This window comes from Rana temporaria, chromosome 1, assembly GCF_905171775.1.
Source record: "Rana temporaria chromosome 1, aRanTem1.1, whole genome shotgun sequence".
NCBI classification, from domain to species: domain Eukaryota; kingdom Metazoa; phylum Chordata; class Amphibia; order Anura; family Ranidae; genus Rana; species Rana temporaria.
Window position 1 is genome coordinate 141235504 of NC_053489.1, and position 12931 is coordinate 141248434.

The window sequence follows — 12931 nt, forward strand, 5'->3', positions numbered from 1 at the left end:
CCTTCGCCCGTCCCCATTTTTTGAAAAAATGACAGTTTCAATTTTTTTTTGCATTTTAATCTAAATATGAGATCTGAGGTCTTTTTGACCCCAGATCTCATAGCGGAGAGCGGTCTGAAGTCCACTCTCCGCTGACGTCACTGCCATCAGTCAAGGCAGTGCGTCATCCTGACTTCCGAAGTCTGGATCTGCTAGCTGCCATGACTGATGGCAGTCTCGGCATCTCAGCGAGCCGCTGAGACGGACGCTTCCCGCTCCTCCACAGCTCCGTGCTCAAATGAATGACAGTCAGCAGCTCTCCTCTCAGGGATATGTGAGAACCGAGCCATCGGCGGTGTTCGGTGGCTCTGTTCTCAGCGCAGAGACAGTGGGGGACAGATTCAGCATCGGTCTGATGCTGCATCCACCTAGGTAAGTATGAATCTAGAAAAAAAAAGAAATATTTTTTAAAGACAATTTGTTTATGGTGATTTCATATTACAGCACGTAATTACAGTCTATATGTAGCCCCGCTTTTAAAAGGAGTTCTCTGCTAAAACCTTTTCCCCTGAAACTTTGATATGTACAATGCTTCTACCTTTTAATTTTTGCAGTAATGGGCTTTGTCTGGACATCTCTGGTTACCGGATATGTCACGATGATGGTAGTTTTAACTGAAAAGGTATTTTGGGCAAAATTAATGTAGGTATTTGAGAGGTACCTTATGCCCTCTCCTCTTCTGACTCGAGATGATCATGATTCTATGGATAAAAACAATAGCCAGCTGTCACCCAGAGAAAGCATTACTTCTTTAATAATCCACCACTATCTATAGGTAGACAGAAACTGCAGTTCAAACCACCTTTGGTGTCCCAGGATGACCTGCTCTTAAAATACTAGTTCCCCGATTGTCGATCAAGTTTTTCAGGGGGGAGCAGATGCCTGTCTAATATCCGAGCCACGCGCGGGTCGTATACGCCACTTGCGCCTTCTCCGTTCCCCCTGCTGTCTTCTGGGAGACACACAGGTCCCAGAAGGCAGCAAGGACCAGCGCAAGTCTCGCATGCACAGTGGGGAACCAGGCAGTGAAGCAACAAGGCTTCATTTCCTGATTCCCTTACCAAAGATGGCAGCGCAGCACCCCAGAGCCGAGGGACAGATCGGCTTCGGGTGCCGACATCGCGGGCGCCCTAGACAGGCAAGTGTCCTTATTTTAAAAGTCAGCAGCTGCAGTATTTTGTAGCTGCTGACTTTAAAAAATAAATACAAAATTTGGTGGAACTCCACTTTATATCAATGGGGACAAAAGTCTTCTAAGAAATAACACACAAGTTAAATTCCAAACAACAGAGCCTTGTCGCTAATATAAAACCAGAAGTTTTGCAACTTCTATCAAGAGAATGTCTCTAGTCAGACAAGGCGATGGCATAAGACACCTTTCATATACAGGCATATACCCCACTGTACCTCAAAACGTTAACACAAAATTCTTTCAAATTAAAAATTAATACAGCTATAATAGGAGAGACATAAAGTGGCTTTCAAAAGTCTAGCTGTGTTTCTAACTTGGACATTGCCTATAAATCACTTACACGATAAAGCAGCTCATATTTCATTCACTAACCTATCAGTCATCCCTAAAATATGAGTAACAGACACTAAACCTATAAAGGTATACATTTGTTTGCTAACAGGCTGAGTCGTCATAGTTGTTAAATTACATGTATGATGATTGGCATGTGTGCTCACATGTCTCCAATAAAGGCAAATTAAGGCTTCAGTAACCTAATTTGCACTTGATGTGTTTAACTCCATATTGGCTCATGAGGCTGCTTGTGATATTTTTAGGCCTATAGGGAGTTGGAAATGGGCAGACCAAGTATTGGTGCTTTTCGTGACTAATGTACCTTTAAATTGACAACAGGGCCACATTAACTGGGATTTTAAGGGTCACAATTCTAAGACAAGCTTTTTCTGGCAGTTAACTGCAGTCTTTGTGCCTAGACACCGACGCAACACTATTAGCACAATGTTTACAGGCTATCCTGAAGTAATTAATACAGGAACACGAGTCTTGGTGTTAATATTGACATCTCCATATAGAACAGGAACCTTTTATTCAGACAGTCTTGAAAAGGCTTTATTCCTCAATTACAGCAGTCATTGATAGCTGAGATGACAGAAGCTACAATGTCCTGGGGAAAATGAAAGAATTTTTCTGCAGCCTTTTCATACTAATGATCTCTTCTTTCTTGTCCCATGCCTTTTTATAGGTGTAAGAAATCAATAGAAAGATAATAATGATATGTCCTTAACCCCTCAAAGGCCTTTATGCGTATTGTCTTCCCGCATTACTGTACTCAAGGTCTTTTACTGAATATGTTTAGTTTGCATGCAAGAACTGCACTGTTAAGGCTTGTCAACAGGGGGCACTTTACTGCGGGCCTGTGCAGGTCTGTGTTTTTTAGGTGTTGCGTGCTTCCCCATGCCGGTGTCCTGTTCATTTCTATTGGGACATGCTGATGAGTGTTGGTGCGGATACTGTATGTGTTTGGGGACCTCCACTCTGTGCGGCCGTGTGTCCTAATTAAAATATATGGGACTCTGGCATGGGCATGCATGTAACACCTGTGCGCCACCCCCCCACCATGCCAAGAGAACATTAACCTGTACGGGGACCGCAGTAAAGCACCTTGTGTGAACAAAGGAACATTCTAGTGTTTATAAAAGAAAAATCAATAAACCTGTCACACTTGCCTGCTCTGTGGAATGGTTTTGCATAGAGCAGCCCCAATGCTCCTCTTCTCGAGTCCCCTGCCAGCGCAATGGGCCCCTCCCTCTCGCTGAGTGCCCCCATAGCAAGCCTCTTGCTATATGGGCACTCGTGCATGCTCCCTCCCATGCTGGTGTTCCATCAGATTAGGCGAGCCATCAGAATTTGTAACGGAAGGGACGTTTCCTCGCCGCCATCTTGCTACATCCCGGACTCCACCATAGTAAGGATACACTGAGAAGGGGGCAAGCGGACATGTTACACCCATCAGAGTTTTGAATTTTACACTTCTTTTTTTTTTTTTTTTTTTAACAGTAAACTGAGTTGATATAGTGAAATGCCAGTACTTACAACTCTGTGTATATGTTAACATGTTGAATTTTAAAAGCCGCAAACTTTTGTCCGATTAGCAGGCTTGCCGCTGCTTTTAAAATTCAACATGTAAACAGTCAGACGGAGTTGTAAGTAATGTATTTCACTATATCAACTCAGTCTACTGTTAAAAAAAGTGTAAAATGCAAGAAACTGATGGGTGTAACAAGATGTCCGCTTACCCCCTTCTCAGTGTATCTTTGCTATGATAGAGTGCGGGGTGTAGCAAGATGGCGGCGATGAAACATCACTTTCATTACCAATTGTGACGGGTCACCATATGTGACAGAACACTGGCTCCCTGTGTCCATAAGACAGAGAGCGCAGCTCAGCCCTGCCCCCTGCTTCCTCCTCACTGGCTGTGATTGACAGCAATAACTCTTGCTGCTGCATCTCAGCCAGTGAGAATGGAGAGACCCAGGAGAGCCACTGCTCTCATGCACATCGATGGATCGTGCTTAGGTAAGTATAAGGGGGGAGCTGCACACTGAAGGTTTTTTAACGTCATGTATAGAATGCAAAAAAGGTAAAAAAAAAAAATACATTTTAGCCTTTACAGGGAGTGCAGAATTATTAGGAAAATTAGTATTTTGACCACATCATCCTCTTTATGCATGTTGTCTTACTCCAAGCTGTATAGGCTCGGACGCCTACTACCAATTAAGCATATTAGGTGATGTGCATCTCTGTAATGAGAAGGGGTGTGGTCTAATGACATCAACACCCTATATCAGGTGTGCATAATTATAAGTCAACTTCCTTTCCTTTGGCAAAATGGGTCAAAAGAAGGACTTGACAGGCTCAGAAAAGTCAAAAATAGTGAGATATCTTGCAGAGGGATGCAGCACTCTTAAAATTGCAAAGCTTCTGAAGCGTGATCATCGAACAATCAAGCGTTTCATTCAAAATAGTCAACAGGGTCGCAAGAAGCGTGTGGAAAAACCAAGGCGCAAAATAACTGCCCATGAACTGAGAAAAGTCAAGCGTGCAGCTGCCAAGATGCCACTTGCCACCAGTTTGGCCATATTTCAGAGCTGCAACATCATTGGAGTGCCCAAAAGCACAAGGTGTGCAATACTTAGAGACATGGCCAAGGTAAGAAAGGCTGAAAGACGACCACCACTGAACAAGACACACAAGCTGAAACGTCAAGACTGGGCCAAGAAATATCTCAAGACTGATTTTTCTAAGGTTTTATGGACTGCTAAAATGAGAGTGAGTCTTGATGGGCCAGATGGATGGGCCCGTGGCTGGAATGGTAAAGGACAGAGAGCTCCAGTCTGACTCAGATGCCAGCAAGGTGGAGGTGTAGTACTGGTTTGGGCTGGTATCATCAAAGATGAGCTTGTGGGGCCTTTTCGGGTTGAGGATGGAGTCAAGCTCAACTCCCAGTCCTACTGCCAGTTTCTGGAAGACACCTTCTTCAAGCAGTGGTACAGGAAGAAGTCTGCATCCTTCAAGAAAAACATGATTTTCATGCAGGACAATGCTCCATCACACGCGTCCAAGTACTCCACAGCGTGGCTGGCAAGAAAGGGTATAAAAGAAGAAAAACTAATGACATGGCCTCCTTGCTCACCTGATCTGAACCCCATTGAGAACCTGTGGTCCATCATCAAATGTGAGATTTACAAGGAGGGAAAACAGTACACCTCTCTGGACAGTGTCTGGGAGGCTGTGGTTGGTGCTGCACGCAATGTGGATGGTGAACAGATCAAAACACCGACAGAATCCATGGATGGCAGGCTTTTGAGTGTCCTTGCAAAGAAAGGTGGCTATATTGGTCACTGATTTGTTTTTGTTTTGTTTTTGAATGTCAGAAATGTATATTTGTGAATGTTGAGATGTTATATTGGTTTCACTGGTAAAAATAAATAATTGAAATGGGTATATATTTTTTTTTTGTTAAGTTGCCTAATAATTATGCACAGTAATAGTCACCTGCACACACAGATATCCCCCTAAAATAGCTAAAACTAAAAACAAACTAAAAACGACTTCCAAAAATATTCAGCTTTGATATTAATGAGTTTTTTGGGTTCATTGAGAACATGGTGGTTGTTCAATAATAAAATTAATCCTCAAAAATACAACTTGCCTAATAATTCTGCACTCCCTGTAGAACCACTTTAACCATCTCAATACTGGGTACTTTCACCCCCTTCCTGCCCAAGCCATTTTTTAGCTTTCAGCACTGTCACACTTTGAATGACAATTGCGCGGTCATGCAAAACTGTACCCAAAATACATTTTTATAATCCCCCCCCCACACACACAAATAGAGCTTTCTTTTGGCAGGATTTGATCACCTCTGTGTTTATTTCTTGCGCTATAAAGAAAAGAAAAGTGACAAGTTTGAAAAAAACACAATATTTTTTACTTTTTGCTATAATAAATATAATAAAACTTTTAACACATTTTTTTCCTCAGTTTAGGCCGATATGTATTCTTCTACATTTTTTTGGTAAAAAAAAATCACAATGAGTGTATATTGATTTGTGCAAAAGTTATAGCGTCTACAAAATAGGGGATAGATTTATAGCATTTTTATTATATATTTTTTTTACTAGTAATGGCGGCGACCTGCGGTTTTTTCATTTTTATTTTTTTATCGTGACTGTGATATTGCGGTGGACATATCGGACACTTTTTTGACACTATTTTGGGACCATTCACATATATACAGAGATCTGTGCTATAAAAATGCATTGATTACTGTATAAATGTGACTGGAACGGAAGGGGTTAACACTAGGGGGCGATCAAGGCGTTAAATATGTGTCCTAGGGAGTGATTCTAACTGTAGGGGGAGGGGACACACAAGGGAAGAAGACCGATGTGTTACAAGGAAGACACCATCGGTCTCCTCTTTTTGGACAGGATGTCTATCTGTGTGTTTACACACACAGATCTATGGTCCTGCTCCATTACTGGGCAATCGCGGGTGCCCGGCGGACATTGCGGATGGCGGGAACGCGCATCGTGTTCCAAGTGACGCTGCGGGAGCGCACGCCCCCCTGGTGGCCCCGGAACAGAACAAGAGCTGCACCGTCCGCCCATCATATGATGGCCGGCAGTAGGCAAGCAGTAAAAGTACAATCCACAGAGCACAGAAGTGTACTAAATTATTACCTTAAGCAGTTCCTTTGTTGCTGTAGACTATACTAGTTTTGCCTTCTTTATAACTGGTTCAGAAGTAAAGCACTCTATGATTTCAAATTACATGCATACTGGGTTGCAGTGTGGAAACACTAAATTCCCTTAATGGTGGAAGTATGTACGTAGTTATTTTTGGATCAGTTTGACTTTGCTTAACTTCAGTTTGTTGCAGGCTAGACTAATTTGACCCTTATGGGGGAATAAGCCCAGCAGTGTACCCAATTGCTGATAGTAAACATTAAGAAGAAATCAATAGGACATATGCTATTGCACTGCGAAATGTTTATAGCTCTGATTGCTTATATTTCCTTCTGTGAGTAGCACAGTAAAGGTCTGAATGTGTGTCATATTAGGCATTCAGTTTGATTTCTTGTGTACACAGATCGGCATTAAAGAGTGTGAATTTAGTAATGGTTATGTTTCAGAGAAAAGCCCAGTTAATGTTTCATCTGTCAACTGGGTGTTTTAAAGCCCAATGTCATCCTACCCTTTTTGGTTTTTGATAGCGGGCAGAAAGGTTAGAGTCCCTGTCCCTATTTGGAAGATTTCCCTTCACATTCTGTCAGTAAAGAAAAATATGGAAAATCTCCCCATTGGGGAATATAGATTTTCTTTTCTTTTTATAGATAATTTTTTGAGTTTTCAATTAGGTCTCATGCCCTCAGGGTGTTGAACACCTTTTAGGCTTCATTTCCACTGACGTTTTTACAGCCACCTTTCTGAGCGTTTTTTTACAGCTTAAAAACGCCTGTCCATGTTATTCTATGGCATAATGCCCACATAGGCATTTTTGAGCTGCAAATGGCATAGGCGTTTTTGAGGACCAGGGCATTCTGAAGCTCCAGAGTAGAGCTGTAAAAACGCCAGACGTTAAACGCGCAAAAACGCTCAAAAAGGCTACCGTTGCGTTTTTGAGCTCCAGCTCAAAATAAATAAATAAACATGGACAGGCGTTTTTAAGCTGTAAAAAAGGCTAAAGAAAGTGGCTGCAAAAACGTCCATGGAAATTAAGCCTTATTCCTGTCAGGAAAAAGCAGCTTAAAAAACGTGGCTAAAGCCGTGTATTGCACGCGTGTTTAGGCACGTCCAGCATTTCAAAGTTAATGGATTCCATTGGCCAGAATATTAATTTAATCTACTTATTGGAAGGCATTAATCCCCAAATGCTAGACACGTATAATGCTTAGATACATCTAGGAATTTTCCTGCTCTTCAGCTCCTTTCCTGAACTTGCTGGTGATGGCTTTGTTATTCAGCCTGTACACTCTTCTCTTCGAAGACGTTGGTAAACACCTATGTGGTTTTGAGCACATAGACTAACATAAAGGTGCATTTACAGGCAAAAAAAAAAAAAAAGAAGCTAAACACATGTAAAAGCATAATTTTTTTTTAAAACTCAGTGTGCATGAGGCTTTACACAGTACAGAGACAATAAAAATCTCTCAAAATTCATTAATCTCATCTTGCATTTTCATTTTGTTCTTGTATAGAATACATAGCAAAATCCTACAATAAAATTACAACACTGGGATATTGCATGCAATATTCTAAGTCGTCAAGCATTATCAGTTGCGCCAGCATCCAATATACAGAGAGTATGCATAGATCATACACTCGTATATGCAACGTTTTTAGCCTGAGCGACTCCTGGACTGATAAGCTAGGGGTCCATTCCTTTCGGTGAGTGGGAAGACTGGAGGGGTGTGTGGCACACCTGAAGTTTGAAGCACAACTGCACTTTAGCATCAGAGCACATTTGCTTAATGTATATGGACATTTTCTTAAAAAAATGTCACTTATTAGTTTATCGTAAGTGCTATAATTGTATGCATTTCAAATAGTCAAGTGAATTGCACCTTGTGTACAGCATCTGCAATCGCTGTATTTTTATTCACACTCACTTCCAGTGCGAGTGTATATATATTTGTTTCACTGGTTCCCCCCCATAGCTATGGGTGGGGGTAATGCCATGTGGAGTAGTTGGAGTAGGTGTTGAATATAGGGTAAGCATGCCTGGAAGGAGTATGTAGTAACTTTGATGAAGTCCATGTGGTGAGAGGAAGCACCTGAGTACCTAATAAGGCTGTGGGTGCTTGGGTGTAACTTTTGACACTTTCCACTAAAACTTTATATCGCATGCGATAACTTTTTGACAGATTTAATGAGACATCAGTGGTCCGGTAGTACGACCCCTGTTGTCTCCTCTGCCTTTCATTAAAGCTTTGTAGCACAGTCATAACAGAACCCAGAAGTGATGTTATATACGTCACTTCCAGGTTCTTTTCAACAAGGGGAAATCAGGAAAGTGATATTCACTTGTCTCCCTCCACCCTGTGACAGTGATGTTCAGTTGCATAATTGCTTTCATTTGAAAGCAATCAGGTTGTGGAGTGTGTGTAAAAACCACTCTCTTCCACCACTCTGACATACAGTGATGGCAGTTAATGGGTTAATACATAGCAATTTTTCAATCATAACATTGGGTCATAGAGATATGGGTTCAACCTATGAGGCCTCAACTGCATAGGATGGGTCATACTATTCAATGTGTAAAGAATAATATAAGTAATTATTTAAAAAAACCTTCATGTGACAATGACTTGCAGGCCTGCCATGTAAAAAAAAGAAAATTACCAAATTCTCTTTCCTACAGTCTAATTTGTATTAATTTTAAAGAAGGCATTATACACAGACTGCCCACTCAGTCCAGTGAATTTATTTCAGTGGCATCGGGATAAATTGACCTCCTCCTGATTTTCCAACACCACCAAGTTGGCAACTCAGCCCCCTGCTACAGAAGATGGAGATAGTTGACATAATTAACCAAAAGCACAGTAAAGACACAAGTCCCATTCCTGCCACTGCTGGTTGCGATTCCCCCGAATGTATCCTACTTTAGATATTGTGAAGTATAAACAAAAAGATAACTGTTTGTGTAATGCACTTCATAGTCGTCACAGTAGGACCACATTTTGGTCATTGCAGTGAGCCATTAGAGTGTAGAAACTCTGAATGTACTGTAGCTAACCGAGGAACCGTAGTTGTGATAGAAATGTAAGGCACTGTCGGATTTATTAATTCTCAATTTTTTTTTTACATTTCTTTGACAGATTTTAAAGTCGTGATGTACTGTGAATGCTGTTCATCAGTTCCATTAACTGCACTAAAATGTTTACAACCTCCCTGTGTTTATCTGAAAAGCCAGAATCAGAAGAATAGCACTGTAAAAGAGTATCCTGGATCAAGATGGGCAAATTAGGTACTCTCAGCTGGTCAAGATGAGAAATGCAGCAACTGTTGGAATAGAAAATTTGGGAATCTTGCTCATTCTAGTACTTGACAGCTGTCCTGTATGAAATTCACTCAGTCAGTTTTGTAAATCAAATTGCACTGTTTTAATGTTCAATCATTTTTTTTTTTCTTTTATAACTTTTGAACGTTCATTCTAAACCACATTGTATTTCATTTAAAATATCAGGGACTTCTGGTTCTGGTCGCCTGAAAATGCATGATCAGTCTAATCCATTAGCTATAACTCGGTTATAGGAATATATAAATTGTAAATTACACACTACTATACAAGCTATATTTTTCAGAAATCTGTTGTACCTTGAATACTTCTTAAATAATTTTGTTTGTATATATACATGGGAGCATTTGAAGCATGCGTACACCAAGAAACTCTAGCTGTTGACGATTTAGCAGAACAAACTGGAACATTCAGTACAGAAGCAGGTGGATTTACCTCTAAAATGAGGTTCATTGTAAAAAAAATAAGGTTTACATTGTAAAACTAACCTGTCTTTCTTTTTTTTTTTTTTTTTTTTTTTTAGAGAAGTGCATGTGTTTCTTTCTGATGTGCAAAAAGTATAACACACAATTGAGCACTCTATTTTTCAATTAAATAGAAAACATGCAGAATTAGTGGTACAATTTAGAGCAAATTTTGTGATTTTATACATTTTTGAATCATCTGCCTGCGCTGTAAAGCTTTACAAATAATTCCAGTTTTGTTTTTATTGTTATCGAACACATTGAAATTAAGTGTTTTTTATTGTTTTGCTTTACAGTGCCTTTTTTTTGTTTTGCATTTGGTTTCATGTCTGTGAGGTTAGCGCATGTGATTGATTTCAACAGAACTCAATGGAAATGCCTAGGACATATATATACAGTCACTTGAATGTTGGGACCCAAACTGTGGTCTATAATTTCACGTGCATGCTTCTAATCCACAACAGAGAGAAAATGCTGCAAATGGGTAGACGCACATGCACTTGAACTTTTGTGGGGTTTTTTCTTTTAATTTGGGATTATCGGATTATCAAAAACTGAAGTTCAGTCCACTTGTAAAAATGCCTTTTTGGTAGCTCCAACTTTCTATAGTAGTACTCAAATGCTCCTTAGAATTACATGTCTAAATCCATGCCAGACCATCCGTCCCACCAAGCAACTCTTCGACAGTTGTGTGACTGCCCCCTCGCTGATGCAATTACGTACAATACAAGAGCTGTACTGCATGCTAGGATATTGAGGGCCTGTCCGGATTGCAGGAGTGGAGCAGAGCATGAAATAGACAGCTGCTCTGGGAGTGAGGAGTAGGGTTTATATTCTTTTTTGTTATAGCCCCTATAATTAACAATCGGACCTTTATTAAAGAAGAGGTGGCGGCTATTAAAAGGGCAATTTTGCAAGCTTGGCCTTCAGTTGTTTTAAGAGCTGCACATATTTTCAGTGTTCATGTGTTTTACATGTTAATTATCTGTCTTCTATTGTTTAATCCTTTTATTACATATTTATATAAAAATATTTCAACGTGCAAGTAAAATTAAATGGTTGAATATACAGTTGGATCCTGAATCTGCCAAAATAATTCTGTGCCCTAATTTATGTTCATCCATTTTTTCATCCAGACACATCTGAACAGACACTATGCAAAGTTCTGACCATTTATTTTTTTCCCCACTGCAGTTAACTTAGTACAGCTTAGTGAATTGTAACTGGATAATGAAGGGACATCAGTTTAGTAGTCATTCGTATGCTGTCATTTCCAATCTGCAAACTTTATTTGTAAGGTCTGGTGTATTATGTTATACAGTAAAGCTTGTTTGGCTTACAGTGCTTCCCCTTTCTCTTCCTCATGAAATGCTGTTGTGCATTGCCAGACGTACCTATAGGCAAATTAAAAAAGTGCCTAGTGCACTCCATGCCGCAGAAGGAAAAAGTCTCAGCAACAACCCCACTCTAGCAGCGCTGCCGATCTACTTCAGTTAAATTCACAGCCAGTCCAGAGAATGGAAATGGCTGTTTAACTTTGGTTGAGAATAAACAGGCAGGTTCTGTCACTTTATTTCTTCCCACTCATTCCCCTTCTGAGTGATGCCTGAGAAGCTAAAAAGCCAGGGCACGTATTGTGAGATCACCCCCAGATTCTATCTGGCTATTAGTTTGTTCCAGTAAAGAGCTAGAAACAGGCTAACAAGTTTTCAAATTTTGTCAGCAGTGGGCTTGATCTCTGGGCATTCAGTAAAAGGGAAAGTAGGCAAAGTTGATAATCAAAATGTTAATCAAATATGCACATTCTGGTAGCTCATATTTGAACATGCCTTCCGCATGACATTGCTTGGGATTTCTGATAGGAAGCTCCGGCATACCAGTTTTGCGATGGTTAGGCTACATTCACAGATGTGATTTAAGGCTGGTGTGAATTGTAGCAACAAAAATCTTGTGTTTACAGCTCTGGATGAGAGTGGCTAGGTGCAGCCTCTGACCCCATTCACTATAATGACAGGTTTATGCACTATGACAGGCTATTCACAGCTGTTCTCACATCCAGCGATTGAGGTGACTGCTGGCTGTGCAGAGAGATGCGAATAGCTGCGGCTGTTGGCAACCTGTCATTACAGTGAAAAGGGCCATCGGATGCACCTAGCTGCTCAAAAACCGCAGCTGTAAACTAAAGATTGCTCAGGCCACAACAATTTTCACAGGCCTTAATCGTTGGTGTGACTGTAGCTGTTGACATGCCTACTCCGTGGGCAGGATTTCAGCAGTAGATTATGTCACAAAGTGGTACTTATCACAGTTTTATCTGGTTTTACTTCCTACAGGTTTGCTTTTAGTATGTTTTCCTCTGCAAAACACAATGCAATGCATTGCATTGCAACTCTTTAGTTCTGTACTGAGAGGCACTTGCAATGGAGTAATCAGGGTATTTGGCATTCTTATGAGCAAAAGTGTTGTTGCCTTGGAGGCTAAGTTTTACCAAGCGAAATGAGTGTACCAGCACTGTAAAGTGTCACTAATTACTAATTCTCTCATTAAAAGTGTTTTAAGTGTTTCTATATTACTTTTTTGGCACTGTTTTACTTTTGTTTCTCTATGTAGTTCTTTATTCCCCCCACAATAATTTGATGCGTCTTGCAGCAAGACCATAGGGCTTCTCATTTGCGAACACAGTACAGTGTAACATGAAATAGAATGCAATCCACCAAGACACTGGTATTTTAAAGTGTTAAGGGATCTCATATTGGTAAAGTTATATATGAAATATTGAAAACGACCCTTTGTGCTTTGCATAAAGCACTGTCCCAGACCTAACCCTAAATTTGTAGACACTAAAACTGCCTGCATGGGAGAGTGCTTTAAGTGA

At 40.5% G+C, this 12931-nt stretch overlaps 1 protein-coding gene across 3 annotated transcripts in view; it reads left to right on the forward strand.

Moving 5' to 3' along the window:
* Positions 1-12628, forward strand: part of YTHDC2 (YTH domain containing 2) — a 315708-nt gene extending 303080 nt beyond the window's left edge. For all 3 annotated transcript variants that reach the window (XM_040343611.1, XM_040343620.1, XM_040343628.1), the window contains one exon: positions 9393-12628. The gene's annotated coding sequence lies outside the window, so the exon portion shown is untranslated. The remainder of the gene's footprint in view (positions 1-9392) is intronic.
* The last annotated feature ends 303 nt before the right edge of the window (positions 12629-12931 follow it).